The sequence below is a fragment of the Lactuca sativa genome, chromosome 5 (assembly GCF_002870075.4).
Source record: "Lactuca sativa cultivar Salinas chromosome 5, Lsat_Salinas_v11, whole genome shotgun sequence".
Lineage (NCBI taxonomy): Eukaryota > Viridiplantae > Streptophyta > Magnoliopsida > Asterales > Asteraceae > Lactuca > Lactuca sativa.
The window spans coordinates 163306464-163327905 of NC_056627.2; positions in this window are offsets into that span (position 1 = coordinate 163306464).

Consider the following 21442-nt stretch of genomic DNA (forward strand, 5'->3'; position numbering starts at 1 on the left):
TGAAACAAATGGGAATCGGTCAAGAGACTGAGAGAGAGAGAGAGAGAGAGAGAGAGAGAGAGAGAGAGACCTACTAACCTTACATGAGCTGCTTTTTGCACATGATAATCAGACCAAGGTGACAATGGTCACCAACAAGAACAACCCGATACAAAAACATTCCAAAATATACTAAAAGAGTTAGAGTCCTAAAATAACTCAAAAAAGTTTAAAAAACAAAATATTCCAAAAATATCCCTGGGACTCTTTTTGTCCCAGAATCTGAATGAAGCCAACAATCAAATCTGAAATTTGCCAACCGAGGATCTCCGAAACCAACACATGTGCAACAGATGACATCAGCACTCTGAGATATCTCTCGTTCTGTAGCACGCTTCATTGCTTTATACTTTTTCTCCTCACTACTGGACAATTCCCATATGTAAGTTAGCAAATAAATATCTATCAGCTCAATCCACCAACCATACTTTTGAAAAATGACACAAACAAGTTGGGAAGATCAGGTCAGGTGTATAAATGACATTAATGGTGCTAGGAAAAGAAAATCCTTTTGTGGTGAGTTGATTCTACTTTTTCTAAAACTGCAAACGACTAAAAGCAACAAATGACACCCTAATTTCATTACTTTGTTTATCACATCATCTTTCTTACTTTAATTACTTTGTTCTACTTCCAGCTTTATTTTTTATCAAGACATTGTACTCTCATAAATCTACCCAATTAAAGCATTGTAGTTTTGAATTTTTTTTATTAAGCATTGTACATTGAAAAATCTACCCAAATATAACAATAACATTAAATTGTAAGTACAATGTTGTAATAGAAACTACTGAAAATGGGATGATATAAAACACAAATGAATGATAGTGTCTTTGATGTAGTTTACCATACATGTATTACCTGTTGTCCCCACCAAGCGTCCTTCTCCTCAGACTTGGTGAACCTGAGAAAACGAGAATGCACCAATTGCAAAAATTTCAAAGATGTGATGATCGTGATCCCAATTATAGAGCCATCACCAGTATCTAAGCATGCTAATCATCTAGTTGAAAGTAACCCTGGCATGCCATACCAGTGTAATGACACCTCTTTTGATTGTACAAGTTCCACTTCTTTAATTTGTTTCTTTAGCATCTCTTGAACAAATTTTTTATGCAATAAAACAATAAGAAACATGGTTTTGCAATTTTTTTGATTGTTATAAACTAAAATAAAATATATAAAATTATTATATACCTTGTAATTGTAAAAGAATAAGAGATTGAATGTATTTTCCATTAATTTTCTTGAACTGGATGGAATGCTATAACTAACAATTTCTTTTGGCATATTTAATGATACCTGAATGTAACATTATATAACATAATTTTACAATGATAAAGACATAGTTACACAAATATTAAGCTAAATCAAAATTCATTTTTAATTAAGTTAATGGACATAACCTGAATCTTAAGTTCTGTTACAACAAGTTCACTCTTAAACTCAACAGGTTCACTTTTAAACAGCGAAAGCATCTTCTCACACAAGTAACTACAAATAGATGTAATTTAATTAAAACTGAAAAAAGTATATAAAATTACCTTACATATGTTTAATTAGCTACATAAAGGCAAAAAAAGTAATAATTTTCAAGAACACTCACCGTCACAATTAGATCCCAGATAGAAATAACAATGCCAATATTGTAGGTCACTACAAAATGCTCAAATAAATAAGTAATCAGATCTTAATCTAATAAGAATCACAATTAAACAAAGTTTGTATACAAGTTTTTAGATATTACTGTCAGGAAAGAACTCATGTAACTTATAGCTGGTAGCATGCATTTCCACATTATCAAATCATACATAAATTGTATATCCTTACTTGAAAAGAGAAAAGATGTCCTCATGCATGCCTCTTCCAACATAGAGTTTTGGCTGTACAAATTCACAAAATTAGAATGAAACAAGAAGCATGTAACATCAATACAAACTACCAACATGTAAATGATATTGCTTGTGCCAACCACATTAGAAAAGTGACTATACACCAATTGGAATGCTCCATATGTCTGAATAGAAGTAATGAAATAATGTTTAGAATCATGTTCCCTATTTACTTATCGAACATAGGGAGTATATCCATAAAACTCATAGAAAATTGAACCAAGAAAGCTTTGTTGAAAGTCAATCACTTCACCAAAATCATGATCCTGAGGAAGAACAAAAACCTAATTTCATAGAAGGTATAACAAACAACATTAAACCTTAACATATCACATCTATGAAATATAGTATAGATTAAATCATACTTGGTATTGGCTTTCCTCGTAGAAATGTTTCATTTGCTTCCTTTCATCGTTTGATCTTGAATGAAACAACCGAAAAAGAAGCTAGGTCAAAAATCAAGACGAAAATGGTTGTAAGTGAAAAACATAAGAATCGACATTAAGAAAAAGGATTGATAATGAAACAAATACAAAGATTGAGTGACAAACAAAAACGATTTAATTTTATAAACATAATCTATAATGAAACAAAATAAAAAGAACCTTTTTCCTCAACCGAATCATCTACTGACTTCTCCTTCATTTCAGGATTGTAACTCTTTGAGGTTTTAGGTGATGATTTTAGATTTTTATGACGGTGCAACTAATTGTCACTAGATACTTTCACATCACTAGGTTTAACAAAGTTCTCATTAGATGAGTTTTTTGGGGAATTTTGGGATGAATCCAAATACATAGTGTACAATTCCTCATTAACTTTCTTTCCTAGCTACAAGTTGTCCTCTAACCACTGATAACGAAGAATGATCTACAAAATATCATAACACCTATTATTGAGCAATTCTATATTTGGTCGATAGTGGTCGATAGCGATCTCCTCCATAGAGATGTGAACGAACCCCAACAAATCAGATCCAAAAATATCATCATCTTTCACTTCGATCTCCAGATGAACAAACTCGTGAGGTAACGGAATGTTAAATCGACATCGACGAATGGAAGAGAACTTGTGGCGGTGGTCGGAGTGCAAAGGAAAGAAGCAAGCAACACTCAATGTAGGGAGGGGGAGGAAGAGCGGCTATGATTTTTGTGGGGAAAAGAACATGCCTAGGGAAAATGAAGGGAAACAAAGAAGGAGGGTTTTCTATTTTTTTGGATTTCCTTTTTCCACTGCTAGTTATTCGCTAAAGAGGAGCCGCGCGTTTGTAAAATTATAAAGCGGGATTTATAGATGACACACATTTCAAATAAGTGCCCTCCGTGATTTTTTTTTGTGAGACACTAAATTTACGGCATGCTAGAATGCGTTTCATAAATCCTTTAAACTTAGGGAGAGCTGACATTATTTTTAAGACACACATTTTTCTTATCGTAAATCTATGCATGTCATCGTTTGCGCGTCATTAAAGGGCTATTTTCTAGTAGTGAAGGTGGTCTAATTTATTACCATGAGCCCCCATAATTGATGTTGTTTGACTAATATTTTCCCCGCCACGACGCTTCAACAGATGTCGAATATTGAATAATAAGTAAGTTATATCGACGGGATTGTAGCTAGCAATCGTATGTTGGGTTATCAGACCCCGTATAGATCTATACATATCTTCCCAGCTCTCTTAAGATTAACAATTATAGGTATCGGGTAATGCTGAATTTAATCAACACCTTTGGATGAATATAACCGCTCACTAACGCATTATACATATCTTTTATCTATTATATATATATATATATATATATATATATATATATATATATATATATATATACATATATATACATACATATAGGGTTTCAAAGCACTCCATGTATGATGGCAATGGGCCCCCTTGATGAAGTATAGGTTAAAAGCCCAAGACTTGTCTTTTCCCTATAAATAGTCATGTATTATTCACAATTAAGGTTAAGAGTGAGGCAAAATGTAGCCACCACGTTGTGAGGTTTCTTTTAGATTTAGATTCTTATTTCTTAAGTGTAATCTATTCTACATAATTCAATAAATCGAGTGATCATTCAACCTAATCTTCCTATTTATGTTTGTTCTTATTTTCCGCATCTTGTTCATCAAATCTCAATTAGGGTTTTAATCCTAACAAGTGGTATCAAAGCGGGTCTTTGAAGATCTATTGATTTTTGAAGTATCGGTTCTGGATTTGATGATTTTCTGCACAAGTTATTGAAGATTTTGTTGTTTTGGTGGTGTGGAATCAAGATCTTTCTTCAAGTTACTGTTCATGGAAATTTATATTGTTCATCTTTTTTTATCTGATTCGTTCTTCTGTTCATATTGGATCTGTTCGTTAGCTTAATCCAAAAATCAATTGATGTTAGTCATTTGTTTTGATCCAATTTGATATATTCGATTCTAATTTTGATCTGGCACATATTGTTGGCCGATTCACTGTTCGTGGTCCACATGTTTGTTAAAGATCCCGTTTTTCTTTGGCCCTAACATTATATCTATTTTTTGATTCCGTCTTCTATGTTTAATTTGAACATCGTTTGTTTCTTTGATGCTGCCTTATTCCAATTCATCTTTGTTCTTCCATTCATGAGTCGTAATCTGTAAATGATAATATTGTCAAAATCGATTTTTTCATTGAATGTCGATGATTTGATTGATCTGAGAAAATCGATTTTGGTATTAATCATCAGTCGCTTTTACTGGTCAATTCAAAAGTCAAAATCGGATGCGTGAAAATATTCTTTTTGATCCGAACTGTAAAATCAGATTGCTGGAATAGATATTGGAACGAAGGAGATTTGTGGTCCATGTCAGAACTTGAATCGTGATATGGCTTGACGTCCTGTTCGCTTCGCCAAGCAGGTCACTTAATAGGGCTTAATAACATCGATCGAATAATGTTAGATTCACAGTCTTACCTACAAACGAACAAAATGTCAAAATTGACTGTGATTTGGGTGTTAGATGAACTGCAAACGAATCAATCTCAATTGGGACGAACATTGGTCAACAGAAAAGTGAAAATCGCTATGAAAGCCTTACCTGTCAATGTTCGTTTACTATGCTTCTCTTTGGAGTATAATCGACGAAATTAAAACGAATCTATGATTGGGTTCATCTGTTGCCTTGGAACGAAAAAGGGGAAAGAGAACCTATGGTTCGGCTTGGCTAAGGTTTTGCTCCTTGTTCGCATCGTGATGCTTGGTTTCGCTTTTGTATCATTGGACTTGGAATGAACCTGGAATGAACTTGGGTTCGTTTGTTAGCACTTGGAACAAAAGTAATGGAACGAAAGAGGGATGAACGGAAAGCAAACCTGTGATTTGGTTTGGCTATGGTTTCGCTTTTGTTCACATCGTTGTACTCGAAACAAACTTGGAACGAGATTGGGTTTGGTTGCTTGTGCTTGAAACAAAAGTGGACTCAGATTCGCGTCTTTATGCTAGGAAATGATGGAATTGAAGGGAATCATATTTGAGGTTTCGCTTGTGAACATTCATTAGAAATAGGGGTGCAAACGAGCCGAGCCTGACCAGGCTCGGCTCAGGCTCATTTAAGTTATATGAGGCTTGAGCTCGAGCTCGGCTCGATCCGAGCTTTCTTGTAACGAGCTCGGCTCGAGCTCGTAAAGAATTATCCAAGCTCGGCTTGAGCTTGGGCTCGACTCGTTTGTTATCTGACGTGCCTAAATAAGCTTAAGCTCGGCTCGATCTCGTTAAGAAGCTCATTTACTAATACCCTAAATCCGTAATTCCTATAATATATTTTTATTTTAATATATACAAATAATAATGAATTATATTATGTAAAGGCTCGTTTAGGATCGCGAGCCTAATCAAGCTTAATGACATAGGCTCGAGCTCGAGCTCGTTTAATAAACGAGCTTAATATTAAGCTCGAGCTCGGCTCGGGATCGTTTAAAATCGATTTCGAGTCGAGCTTTTAACGATCCGATCCCGAGTAGCTCGCGAGTAGCTTGACTCCTTTGCACCCCTAATTAGAAATCACGTTCCATTCGTATTCTTTTAATCACAAGTTAAATTGGGGAAGATGACTAATGTTACATTTTTTGACCCTACAACTCCAACGAATTTGCACTTTTGGTCCTTGTTGTTTTCACAGTTTGATATTTTTGGACCATTTCCAGTTTTTGTTTCAAATAAAGGGGTATATTTATGCAGAATTACCATTCCAGCCCCTGTCTTTTAGCAAGTGACAGTTTTTGCCCTATATTCAGAAAAGTTTACAAATCTAAGGGCTCGTGAACAGTTTTGAATTTTTTAAGGCACACATTTTTTTTCATGAACAAAAAGTTATGGATTCCATCAAGTCTTGGCGGTTCAGAAAGTCGTTTTTCATGATAACGTCAAATTTTCACGACTTTTTCGGATTTTATACTTCATTGTGATGGGTTATGAGCATTCTCACACCCCTAAGTGTACATGCAACCATAGAAAACCTTGGATCTATGTTTGTCTAAAATACATGCAAAATATGATTTCCAAGGTTCATAATCCTATCTAGCATACATGGGAAACTTTTAATCTAAAAGATGCCTAGAATTACATACCTTGTAGTTGATTTGATTCCTTGAAAACCTTGAGAGCCTAGCACCCCAAATGTGACGCCTCAAATGCTTCACACAACACCAAATGCTTTGGAATAACTTAGAGTATGTGTAACACTTGTATAAACCGGCTTGCCCTCTCTTTGTCACACCCCGAAACCGATGGCAAAAACATTCTGGGGCGGAGGATGTCATTTATAGCATAACAACCAATGAATAACATCAATCATAGCAACACAACCATTACAGTGAATATTTTAATAAAATGTTTACATCTGTTTGAAACTCAATTTGAATTACATTCTATTAGCTTTGCATAATAAAAACTTAAAAAATCTAAATGCTTCGGTTCCTCGAAAATCCAGCAAGTACCTGTCTACTGATTTCCTAACAACACAAGTAGTTTGAAAAATATCAGCATAAAGCTGATGAGCTCATAAGAAGCAATTTGTAATGAAAACTAGTTGATGAGCGAGCCGAAATGTTTGTGTAGTCTCAAGAAAATCTGATATCTTCTTTAGTGAAAGAAACGAAGTGTTATCGATTTCGTATATAACCATGAATATTCGCTTCTGAAAAATCGTAGTGATATGCAAAAATACTACCTCATGTGACTAGCTAAAGCTAATCATGAAGTATATGTATTTAAATGTAAACCATAGCATAAATGATTCGGTTTTGAAAACCCTGGCTCGGCTAGTATGCATAGTGTGTTTAGTTCTATTTGGTATAAATAAAACTGTTGAAGAAAGCCAGGTTGGTAAACTAAAGGTGATATATACATAATGTCAGTCGTATAACCATGCTTGATATGACTAGTGACCATTCCAACGTTCTTCAGGCGTTGAGTGAAATGACATTTGTACATCTCAGGCGTGCCCGCCTAACTGTAGCTAGCAGTCCAGATGTGAGATTGTCAGTCCCGAATAGATCTATGCACAAATCTCACGCTCTATCTCCAGGAGACTCTAGTTATACGGTGGTAGGATTTATCCCTATACACCTAAGGGTACAGTAGTGAAGTAGCACCTCACAGTATCGTACAAACTAGTTTATATGTAATGCAGTAGCGTTCTACCGTAGTGAAAATCCGTATGTATACCGCACATAGTGATATTTATAGTTATGAAAATCATGATAAATAGTGATGTAAACTGTAAACAGTTTCTGTTCCAAACTAAACCGATTATAGCTTGCATGTATAACGTAGCGAATAGCGTGTCGGGAAAAAAACTATGCAATTTTTGTGAAAACGTCCCTTATGCTCGACGTAGTACAAAACGAAATTTAAGTATGAAATTTGCATAAGTTTTATGTGTATTCCAAAAAAACATTTATGTTTAGCTTGTATTCCCCCCCCCCCCTGAAAACATTAAAAATGCGAAAAATGTAGGGGTATGAACTCACAGTTGTTGCGTGGAGTTGTTGACTGAAAAGAAGATTCCCGAGTTGTTGCACGCGACACTTAACGAAATCCTATTTTCAAATAAATACATATATGTATCTAAATTAGCGATTTTCAATAAATAAAGTGTCAGAAAACACTTGAATTCGGTTGAGGAATGTTACCGAGACTTGCTTGAATTGAAAATATGAGTTTTCAGCCAAAAGTACCACCAAAAAGGGGTGTTTACGGTTTCTGAAGGCTTGATGAGTTTACAGCCGTAAACTCAAGAACAGAGTTTACGGTTTTTGAATGTTGGACCGTAAACTCAGGAATAGGGTTTACGGTTCTTGATGGTTGGACCGTAAACTCGGAAAAATGGTGTTTGGATGTTGATTTCGACGAGCTGAGTGTTTCCAGACGTTCCAAATGGCTCCAAACGGTGTTTTTCGACGTTTCCCGGAGTTTAAATGTGTTTTTGAGCGTTTACGGTTCTTGATTCTTAGAGAGAGGATGAGAGAGTTTGGCCAGAAACGTCCTAATGAAGTCGGAGGCATCGTATTAATAGGGGTGAGGTGGGGTCCACTCGTCACTGACCGTAAACGTGATTACAGCCGTAAACTAGTTTACGGTCCACTCGTCACTGACCGTAAACGTGATTACAGTCGTAAACCAGTTTACGGCCGTAAACTAGTTTACGGTCGTAATCCCATTTTAGACCAAAAATGTTGTTTTCTCGAGATTTTCATGTTTATGTGTGATTTTTGGTTCCGACTTGTAAATAATTTTATATAATATAACTAGATTATTTTCTTAAACCAAAATTTTGTCGGAAAAGTTAACGAATCTAAAATTTCTTTAACAGAAAACACGTAACAGAAACGGAAAAAGTTTCGGGTTGTCACATCATCCCCCCATTAGAGGGAATTTCGTCCCGAAATTCGAACCTATAATACATATCATGGATTAGGAAAGAGATGCGGATACTTCTGTTTCATCTAATCTTCGCGCTCCCAAGTGAATTCAGGTCCCCGCTTGGCATTCCAGCGAACCTTCACTATTGGGATGCGGCTTTGTTTCATTTGTTTGATCTCTTTGTCGATGATTTCGACCGGTTTTTCCACAAAGTTGAGGTACTCATTGATTTCAATCTCGTCGAGAGGAATCACAAGTGTTTCATCGGACAGACACTTCTTTAGGTTTGATACGTGAAAAACAGGATGGATGTTGTTGAGTTCTCGCAGTAGCAGGAGTTTGTATGCTACGGGACCGATCCTAGCAAAGATCTTGAATGGTCCAATGTACCATGGGTTTAGATTTCCATGCTTTCTGAAGCGTATCATGCCTTTCTAGGGTGACACCTTCAGAAGGACGCGGTCCCCAACCTGGAACTCCAAGGGTTTACGTTTGTTATCGGCGTAGCTCTTTTGTCTATCTCATGAGGCTTTCAGTCGTTCCCGGATTTGTACAATCTTCTCAATTTTCACTCGGATGATTTCAGGACCAGTGAGAGCACTGTCGGGGACTTGACCCCTAGCTAGCTAAGTGTCGCCCACCTCAGCCCAACACAGAGGGGTTCTGCACTTGCAGCCATGGAGGGCTTCAAACGGTGCATCCTTGATGCTGGTATGGTAGTTGTTGTTATACGAAAAATTCAACCAAAGGAAGATGAGTGTCCCATGACGCGCCGAAGTCAATGACGCAGGCTCTTAACATGTCTTCCAATGTATGAATTGTCCTCTCATTCTTTCCATCAGTCTGCAGATGATAAGTCATGCTCATATCCAATTTAGTTCCAAGAGCCTTCTGTAAAGACTGCCAGAACCTCGATGTAAACTTGCTATCTCGATTGGAGATAATGGATGCAAGTACACCATGAAGGCGAACTATCTCTTGCATGTAGATCTGTGTGAGTCTCTCCATCTTGAAGCTTTCTTTGATTTGCAGGAAGTGGGCGGACTTCGTCAACCAATTGACAATTACCCAGATAGCATCGTCCCCACTCGGAGTTCTGGGTAACTTCATGATATAATCCATGGTTATCCTTTTCCACTTCCACTCAAATATTTCCGGCTGCTGGAGTAAACCTGAGGGCTTCTGATATTCAACCTTCACCTTGGCGCAAGTCAGACACTTGCCCACGAATGTAGCAATCTCTGCTTTCATGTTTGGCCACCAATAGAGTTGTTTGAGATCCAGATACATCTTATCCGAACCTGGGTGAACGGAGTATTTAGTCTTATGAGCCTTATTCATGACAACCTCTCTGTACCCGCCAAACTTTGGGGTCCAGATTTGGTTCATGAAATAGTACACTCCGTCTTCTTTGACCTCCAAGTTCTTGTCCATTCCCCGCAAGGCTTCCCCTGTCATGTTCTCGGGTTTTAAGGCTTCCCGCTGAGCCTCCTTGATTTATGCGGATAGATGGGAATGAATGGTCATTGATAGTGCCTTTACCTTACGCCCTGAATACTCCTTTCGACTGAGGGTGTTTGCTACCGCGTTGGCCTTGCCGGGATGGTAGCGAATTTCACACTTGTAGTCACTAAGTAGCTCGACCCATCGTCGCTGTCTCATGTTCGACTCCTTCTGATTAAAGATGTGCTGCAAGCTCTTATGGTCGGTGAAGATAGTGCACTTGGTTCCGTAAAGATAATGTCTCCAGATCTTTAACACAAAGGCCACTGTTCCCAACTCCAAATCATGAGTTGTGTAATTGACTTAATGTGTTTTCAATTGTCTCGAGGCATAGGCGATAACCTTTCCTCGTTGCATGAGCACACAGCCTAGGCCATGATTGGATGCATCATAGTAGACCACGAAGTCTTCTGTCCCTTCGGGCAGGGACAAGATAGGTGCGCTGCACCGGGGCTGCTTCAATATTTGAAATGTAGTGTCTTGCTTGGCTCCCCAACTAAAGGTTACCCCTTTTGCGTCAGGGTAGTTAAAGGCTTAGTGATTCTGGAGAAGTTCATGATGAATCTGCGATAGTAGCCCGTGAGACCCAAGAATTGTTGGATTTCTATGGGTATCTTCGGTGCAGACCAATTCTCAATCGCTTTGATCTTGGATGGGTCAATGTGTATCCCTTCCTTGATATTCATGTGTCCAAGGAAATTCACCTTCCTGATCCAGAATTCACACTTCGAAAGTTTCGCGTATAGCTTTTCTTCCCTTAAAGTTTCCAACACCTGCCTTAAGTGCTGTTTATGTTCGTCCTCACTTCGCGAATAGACAAGTATGTCGTCGATGAACACAATCACAAACTTGTCTAAGAACGGGTGGCACACCCGATTCATCAGGTCCATGAATGCTGCCGGTGCGTTAGTTAGACCAAAGGGCATTACTACGAACTCATAGTGTCCATAGCGAGTTCGGAATGCTGTTTTGGGCACATCATTCTCATGAACTCGCAACTGATGGTACCCTGATCTTAGATCGATCTTTGAGAAATAACTGGCTCCCTACAGTTGGTCGAAGAGATCGTCGATCCTGGGTAAGGGATAACGGTTCTTGATGGTCATCTTATTCAACTCTCGGTAGTTAGTGCACATCCGAAAGGATCCATCTTTCTTTTTCACGAATAAGATCAGAGCTCCCTAGGGTGAGGAACTCGGCCTTATGAATCCTTTGTTGATCAGCTCATTTAGCTGACTGGATAATTCTTGCATCTCCGCTGGCGCTAAATGGTATGGAGATTTAGCTACAGGAGTAGCTCCGGGGATCAAGTCGATAAGGAACTCGACTTGGCATTTGGGAGGGATTCCTGGGAGATCTTCAGGGAAGACATCAAGAAAGTTACAGACTTCGGGGATGCTCTCGAGGTCTCTAACTTTTCACGTTTCGTCGACAACATGAGCTAGGAATGCATGGCACTCCTTCCACAGATACTTCTGAGCTTTGATGCACGAAATGATATGGAGGTTCGAACTTAGCTTATCACCATAAATCATAAGGGTTTCGCCAGAAGGAAGATTGAGATGGATAGCCTTTTCGAAACAAAGAATATCAACATGATTGGAGCTTAACCAGTCCATGCTGATAATGACGTCGAAGCTCTTGATGGACACAGGCATAAGGTCAATGGGAAAAGAATAATTGTCTAGGGTAAGAGTGCAGCCTATGAATATGTCGTTAGTGCTCTCCTTCTTTCCGTTAGCCATCTCGACGGTAAATGTTTCGGGTAGAGGTTGGGATTTACATTTGATTAGATGTTTGAATGAATGACTAACAAAACTCCTCTCGTACCAGAATCGAAGAGAATGCATGCATAAGAGTTTTCAAGGAGGAACGTACCCGTAACAACGGTAGGATCAGCAACTGCTTCATTCTGGCCCATAGACAAAACTCTCCCTGTATTGCCACCAGTTGTTGCCTTGGGGCAGTTTCTCCTGTAGTGCCCAGCCTCTCCACATCCATATCAAGTTTGACCCGCGCCCGCTCCAGGAGCCTGGTTGGTTGGTTGAGCCGGTGTCCTGCAGTATCGAACTATGTGTCCCTTCTTCCCACAGTTGTTGCAGATCAACTTACGGCAGGGCTCGTGATGATGGAAGTTACACTTGTTGCACAGGGGTAGCTTTCCAGCATAACCACCCGTAGGAGATTGGGTGGTTGGAGCAGCAGTGGGAGCAACAGAAGGAGCAGTGACATCATGAACTACCACTATTTGTTGTTTCTTGGATGCCTTTTGCGAAGACTGACCCTTTCGTTTGTTGCCAGACTTCTTCTTTTTCCCACCGCTTTCCTTGGGTGGCTCGGCAATAACTTCCACTTCATCTAGATCGATTCCATGATCAATCAGAGTCTGTGCCAGATCCTTGGCGCTTTCAAATATAGTCGGCGTAGAAGCCAAGACATTTCCTTTGGTGGGTTGCGTCAGTCCCCAGATGTACCTCTCGATTTTCTTGCTTTTCGGGGTGACCGTTCCCGGACAGAGAAGCGCCAGATCACAAAATCTAGCAGTGTAGGCAGCAATTTCGGAACCCTTCATCTTCAAGTTCCAAAGTTCTTCCTCCAACATTTGCACTTAGCCCCTCGGGCAGTACTCAACAAGCATGAGTTCCTTCAGCCTTTCTCAACCCATGGCATTAGCTACTGACAGGGTTAGGGTTTTGACTCGACCATTCCACCAGGTCAAGGCTCTGTCGGTGAAGGTGCAGGCGGCGAATTTCACCTTGTTTGCTTCAAAACAGACGCAAATTTCAAAGATGGATTCGGTCTTCTCGAACCATCGAGTCAGAGCGATGACACCTCCATTTCCATCGAAGGAATTGGGTTTTGCAGTCATGAAGTCCTTGTAGGAACACTCTTTTTTATGTCTTTGACTTCCATCTTGTCTCTATGGGTCGGTTCCACCTCCAGCCACACCAGCATTCACTTGTGCGATTGCTGCAGTCACAGCGGCGGTAACCGCTGCCTGGAACATGACAGGGTCGAACTGAGGAGGTGGTGGTGGTGGCGGAGTGTCGTTGTTCCTTCTGATGGGTCTTGGTCGGGGAGGCATCTTGTTCTAGAAAAAATCAGGAAGAAGAGGATGGTAAGTCCTCGAGATATAAAAACAAAATATATCTCATCCTGATAATGAAAGTATTCTACCGAGCGATAATCATAGAAATATTACTAACACAAGTAAATTATCGCTTAAGGAAGGAGAGGTAGCAATACTTAAAGTGAATCTGTATACTGAGTTTGGCTTTAGCTAAAATACTCCTATAGTATTTTATGTGAGATGATTTTGGTAAGTTTCAGGCCTACTGTAGCACCACAGTCACACCCAAACACATGTTGGTCATGTCTTGACTGAATATAGTTGATCAGGCTATATTCACCATAGACATGATTACATAACTGCCTAGGTTTAACCGTAGCGTTCCAACATCCAAATACTTTTGTTCTGCTCTACTAGTGATACGAATCCTGTTATGTATGCATGCCTGTATACTTCTTATAAAATAAAAAAACAATTATATTTTGAAAGTATACTTTTAGTGTAAAGCACTTAGGCCCCTTAGTGTTTATAGTTGTATACCACGTAAGGTTCGGTATACTAGTTCGCTATAAACATGGGCCTTGATACCAATCTATCACACCCCGAAACCGAAGGCGGAAACATTCCGGGGCGGAGGACATCATGCATAGCATCACAACCAATGAATAAAAACAATCATAGCAGCACAACCATTACAACGAATATTTGAATAAAACGTTTACATCTGTTTGAAACTCAATTTGAATTACATTCTATTAGCTTTGCATAACAAAAACTTAAAAACTCTAAATGCTTCGGTTCCTCGAAAATCCAACAAGTACCTGTCTACTGATTTCGTGAGAATACAAGCAGGTTGAAAAATATCAGTATAAAGCTGGTGAGTTCATAAGAAGTAATTTGTAATGAAAACTTGTTGATGAGGGATCCAAAATGTTTATGTAGTCTCAAGAAAATCCGATATTTTCTTTAGTGAAAGAAACATACTGTTATCGATTTCGTATATAACCATGAATGGTTGCTTATGAAAAATCGTAGTGTTATGCAAAAATACTACCTCATGTGACTAGCTAAAGCTAATCATGAAGTATATGTATTTAAATGTAAAGCTGTGGCATAAATGATTCGGTTTTGAAAACCATGGCTCGGCCAGTATGCATAGTGTGTTTAGTCCTATTTGGTATAAATAAAACTGCTGAAGAAAGCCATGTTGGTAAACTAAAGGTGATTTATACATAATCTGAGTCATATAACCATGCTTGGTATGACTAGTGACCTTTCCAACGTTCTTCAGACGTTGAGTGAAATGACATTTGTACATCTCAAGCGTGCCCGCCTAACTGTAGCTAGCAGTCCAGATGTGAGATTGTCAGTCCCGAATAGATCTATTCACAAATCTCACGCTCTCCCTCCAGGAGACTCTGGTTATACAGTGGTAGGATTTATCCCTGTACACCTAAGGGTACAGTAGTGAAGTAGCGCCTCACAGTATCGTACAATCTAGTTTACATGTAATGTAGTAGCGTTCTACCGTTGTGAAAATCAGTATATATACCGCGCATAGTGATATTTACAGTTATGAAAATCATGATAAAGTAGTGATGTAAACGGTTTCTGTTCCAGTGCATATGTTTAGTAGTGAAAGTTCCTATGCTTGATAAGTTTTAGAGAAATCCCAAACTATACCGATTATAGTTTGCATGTATAACGTAGCGAATAGCGTTTTGGAAAAAAAATATGCAATTTTTGTGAAAACGTCCCTTATGCTCGACGTAGTACAAAAGGAAATTTAAGTATGAAATTTGCATAATTTTTATGTGTATTCCAGAGAACATTTATGTTTAGCTTGTATTCCCCTCCCCCTGAAAACATAAAAAATGCGAAAAATGTAGGGGTATGAACTCACAGTTGTTGCGTGGAGTTGTTGACTGAAAAGAAGATTCCCGAGTTGTTGCACGCGACACTTAACGAAATCCTATTTTCAAATAAATACATATATGTATCTAAATTAGCGATTTTTTATAAATAAAGTGTCAGAAAACACATGAATTCGGTTGAGGAATGTTACTGAGACTTGCTTGAATCAAAGATATGAGTTTTCAGCCAAAAGTACCACCAAAAAGGGGTGTTTATGGTTTCTAAAGGCTTGATGAGTTTACGGCCATAAACTCAAGAACAAAGTTTACGGTCTTTGAAGGTTGGACCGTAAATTCAAGAACAGGGTTTACGGTTCTTGAAGGTTGGACCGTAAACTTTGAAAAATGGTGTTTGGATGTTGATTTCGACGAGCTAAGTGTTTCCAGACATTCCAAAGGGCTCCAAACGGTGTTTTTCGATGTTTCCCGGAGTTTAAATGCGATTTTGAGCATTTACGGTTCGAGATTCTTAGAGAGAGGAGGAGAGAGTTTGGCCAGAAATGTCCTAATGATGGCGGAGGCATCGGATTAATAGGGGTGAGGTGGGGTCCACTCGTCACTAATCATAAACGTGTTTACGGTCGTAAACCAGTTTACGGGCGTAAACGAGTTTATGGCCGTAAACTAGTTTACGGTCGTAATCCCATTTTAGACCAAAAATGTTGTTTTCTCGAGATTTTCGGGTTTCCATGCGAGTTTTGGTTTCGACTCGTAAATAATTTAATATAATATAACTAGATTATTTTATTAAACCAAAATTTTGACGGAAAAGTTAACGGATCTAAAATTTCTATAATGCAAAACACTTAACAGAAACGAAAAAAGTTTCGGGTTGTCACACTCTTGTTCTTAGTGTGTAGCCGATTTTGGTGAGTATAATGATCCTTATATAGTGTGACACATCTAGGGTTACACCATGTAAACCCTAATGTGACACGACTCTTTATTTCCATGACCCATGGGTTTGTAACTCCCATGGAGCATCCTATGGGTTTAACCCAACTTGAGAATCCATGGAGCCTTCTAGCCCACTATACATGTTATGGATGATTTACATTCCAAATTAATTCTTGATCAATACTAATTAAATAATACTATTAATATATTAGAACTTATAATATATTAATAAACCACAAGTGTTATTTCTCTCATTTAGTCTATCCAAATGCATGACGCTATGCAACCCAAGTGGACCATGCCAGGTCGGGTCAAGTACAGACCAAATATAGTTAGGGACTTAGACACCTTATCCAACAGTCTCCCACTTGGATAAGTCTAATAACTATATCTATAAGTATGACTTTAGGAACCGATTAACAATTGTAGCTCTTTCAAGGTCTTTCGGAACTGAGAAGGTGATGATACGCCATTTAAGATAAGTGATCATATAATCTTCTGTTCTAGATATCAGTCGGACAAATACATGGAACATTGTCTTACTTATTGTCCAGCAGTTTTTTTCTCGATTTCCGATTTGTTTGACATAGAACTAAATTGAACACATCAATTCGGTTCTGACCAGGCCCGGTACATAGGTAAAAAAAAATCATCGAGGGGCCCAAATATCGCTTCTAATCCAAAAAGGAACAGATAAACTTCGACTCATATGCTTATTCTACTACTTTTTGAATCAATGCGGTTTCGTATGATCAATGCATAACCCACTCATATGCAACAAGTCATATCGCTAGGTTTCAAGACTTATATGATATTACCGTCTCACGATCACTCGAGATAAATTCCATGAAGTGATACCAGTAAGGGTGGGTTGAGTCCAATGCTCAGAACTTATGAGCACTCATGAGTGTTATAGCTATATCCAACAACTTAGACCTCTGCAACCACCTCATGACAGTCTATATTCATACCTTCTTCCAACATATGACAGACTTTCGAGATTCGAATAATATGATATACCAAACATAATTATTCTGTAAGTCAAAAAATGCCAAAGAAATATAGTAAACGATTGACAAAAGATAACAACACTTTACTCATAAATAAACACAACTTTTATTCACCATCAAATGTCAATTACACTTTACAAATTTTTGAATTATCTAACTACTAAAACTAATATAATCCTTTTGTTGAGTCAATTATGTGTTGCGTCTTGGGCTCGGTCCTTAGCCCAGTTTTGTATCCGGATTGGGCCTGTCCATCTGTGATTTAATTATTAGGGTTTAGTTTTTATAGATGCTTGCATGCATCTTTGTACGTAGCTGTTTTAGTCGATCATTCAAAGCGATCATCCTTTTTATCGATTGTAACCCTAAAAGCCTCTACAGCGGAAGTTCTTCATCGAGCTCTGCTGAGGCGTGAATCTATTGAATCATTCAGCTCATTATTGATTCATTCTCTTGTTCGTTATTTTGTTTTCATTATTCTGTTTAACCTGTGTAAGATCTAAACGATCAAAGAGATTTTCAACTCATCAATTGGTATTAGAGCAGGAGGCTGTGTAATTCATACACATCTCTTCTGTCAAAGAAGTGATTAGGGTTCATTCCGCATTCATTGATATTTATTGAGCCGTCACTCCATAATTGACGTATTTCATTAATTATTAATTTTGCCCTAATATTACGTATTACAAAGTCTGATCTTATAACAGGTTAAACGATCAAGCATGGACGATTCTCAATCCAATCCCATCAACATCTCTAACAGCATCAGATCTACAACCAAGATCCCAATCCTCTACACGCAAGACTATGAAGTGTGGACGCACCATTTTGAAGATTACGTTATTGGATCAGAAGATAACGGGTATCTGATATGGGAAGCAATCATAGTTGGCCCCTTCGCTCACTCAAACACTTCACAAATCATTAAAACTCAGAAGGAGTACAATGATCTGTTAAAAGATGTGAAGGACGTCGCTCAGGACGAAAAGGAGAAGTTCCAATGCAACATTAAGGCATTGAGACTAATTCGATTCTCACTTCAATCCGACACGTTTCGGTTAGTAAGTTCATGATGTACAACAAAGGAAATCTGGGATCGGCTGTGAGAGCTGTATTCCATAGATGAAGATCTGGAGCACTCGATTCGGACCCTACTTCTCTCCGAATTTAGAGAGTTCAAGCAGAAGCCAGAGGAGGTTGTTACATAAACGTTCGATCGGTTCAATCATATTCTCAGTAAGATGATCAAACATGACATAGAAAGAAAGCTCATCGAAGAGAAGGTCACTTTTTTAAATGGCCTAATACCTAAATGGAGGGTGGTTGTGTCGACGGTTAAAGCACATGAGCAGTTCAAATCATATTCTTTGGCGAAACTTGTGGGGATTTTGAAATCCCAGGAAAAGATTGTGCTGCAAGAGAAGAGTGTGGTTTCAAACTTGGGATGTTTGGCCCTTCAGTCTAAAGGTAAGAGCGCAGCAGAAGAAGAAGAAGATCTGAATCTGGGAGACTGCGATTTGACATCTGAAGATTATGCAATGATGGTGTCAAATCCCAGGAGGTTCATCAAGAAGAAGTTCCCTACCAACAAGAACCGAAATTGGTAGGGAAGCTACAGCTCTGAAAAAGCGAAAGAGGAGCCGAAAGTTGAAGAACCAAAGAAAGAAGCGAAGGGTGAAGCTGATTCTGGTGTCAGTTGTTTTTACCGTGGAGGGAAAAATCACTACGCAAAAGATTGCGTGTTGAAGAAAATGGCAGAGAAAGATGAGGAGAAGGATGAAGAAGAAAGTCTCCTGAAAAGACTGGAGGAGATTAAAAGGAAGAAAGCTGCTACTAATCCCTCTATGAATGCTCTTGTTGTGCAGGATTCGGTAGATGATGATGAGTTCGGTGGTGTACAGGTGTGGTCGACCGACTCAGAAGATGATGAAGTGAGAAATCCTACTCATGGAAAGGCTTATGTGGCAAAGAGTGGTGATGCTAGTGGAAGATGTTTGATGGTGACAGATGTATCCCAGATGAGGGGATACAACACTGATGGTGGAAACGAAGTGGCTAAGGAGCGAGAGGGCGTGTGCTTTACAACGAAGCCTCTCAGTGTGCAGATCAGTGAACTTGATGAACTGATCAAGAAGGTACAATCTATTTTTGTTTCGATGAAAATTCCACAAACATCATACGAAAAAGAATTAAATAACTTGAATTCAAGAATTTCAAATCAAGATAGTTGTTTAACTCAAACACGAGTCACAAATTCTAATCTGACTGACCAAATGAGCAGGGTGTCATCCAATAGTGAGGAGCGAAGAATGTGGATTGAGTAGAAGGAGTTGGAGCTGGTTAAGTCTAGGGATGAAAATATCTATTTGCAAAGAAACAATCTTATGTTGTTAAAACAGAGAAATGTTTTTTGTTTGATTGCAAAAAGACTTTATACTAATATTACACAACTGCATTTAGACTGTGAAATAGGCCAGAAAATACATCGCATGATTTTGCCCTTCCTTGAGCTAAAGGAGGATGAAATCGTTGCCGAAGCATACAACTGTGAAAGTGTTGTATCTTCAGATGATGTAAATCCCACTTATAACTTTGGTCTGGACAAAATTGAATCGTTTATAAAGTCCAAAGACCATAAGGAGATGCTTAAGAACCTTTTGGATGAAAATGATAGGTTGAAACTCAGAGCCAAAACTATACAAAAATTTGACTCATTGAGTACCAAATTATGTTCAAAAAATAAAATTAATGTTGAAAATGCATCTGAACTTAATGAGGACGATGACATGAGTCAAATCTCTGTAGAGGATGAGGTTTACTGTTCAGAGTTTATTAGGAGCGAACCTGAAAACCACAAAAACTTGATTTTTGAAAATTCTATGGAATTCGCTCGTCTGTCCAAAAATAAGTCCCCAATCCTTAAAGAAAAGGTCGTTGTATACCAAAAGGTAAGAACCACTCCCAATCAGGTTTATAAGGTCACAGGAGTAACCGAACATCAGACAGCCAAACTCACTGCATTGGTGAATAAAGATAATGCAGATGGTTGTGATGAGTTTTTCTGGTCTGCACCGATAGACAACGTAGATGAAACAGTTGGTTTGTCAGAGCGAACATCATGGATGGTCAAAGGTAGATATGTGGCAGAATCACTTAATAAACCTAGCAACTTTGACGTGCCCAGTACCAGTGGCACAAAAGAGGTTCCAGTGGAATACGTCTCCTCAACAAGCGAAACCTCTTCCATGGAAAGTGAACCTGTTGTTCAAAAGCCGAAACATAAGGCAAATATTCACAGACAACCGAAACAGGTGAACAATCAAAAGCAGCAGAGGAATCTGAGATACAAGAAAAATCTCTCAGAGCGAAAGAAATTTTGGCGCTCCCAAAATCCTCACTATACTCACTTTGATAGAAACTCCAAGCCAAAAGGAGAAGAGAATAAGGATAAAAGGAGCTTCGGTCCGTTGGATCAAAAGAACCAAAAGAAGACTTTCGGGCCATAGAAAGAACAAGACCGGAAGGATAGGTTTGGTCATGAAAGTAACAACAACCGAAAGCCTGGTTGCGGTCCACCAAACAACAACAGACAAAGACCAGGGTTCAGTCCGTCATGCTTTTACAGCAGAAGACCCAGTTTCGGTCCAGCAACCCACAACAACCGAAAAGCCAGTTTCAGTCCATCAACAAATAGCAACCAAAGGTCCAAGTTCGGTCCCTCAAATGATCACAGCCGAAAGGGTCATTTCGAACCTCAAGTCAGGAATGATTCTCATTCTAATTTCTATTCCTCTAATTCTTCTCATTCTCTTTATTCTTCTAAGCCTAATTCTCGTCCTACACCAAGCTCACAATCGACGAAGAATTTGGAAGGAAAAAGTAAAATTTCCTCAGAAAATGAAGACCGAAAGCAAGCTAAAGTCCAAACTCCTGAACCTAAATCCAAAACACTTGAATCTAACTCCAATAAAATCAAAGTGTTTACTATTAAGAGGAAAGATAAAACAACATTAATAAAACGAACTTATCTTGTTGATGCTTCTCTTACTATTCCTGTTTCTATAAAAGGCTCACGAGGACCCAAGAAACTTTGGGTTCCTAAATCTGCTTAATTTTTGTAGGTTATAAGTGACGAGCAGTTCGAAAAAGAATGATACATAGACATTGGTTGCTCACGTCATATGACAGGAAGGAAGGAAGAGCTAAGGGAGTTTCGGTCCCTTCA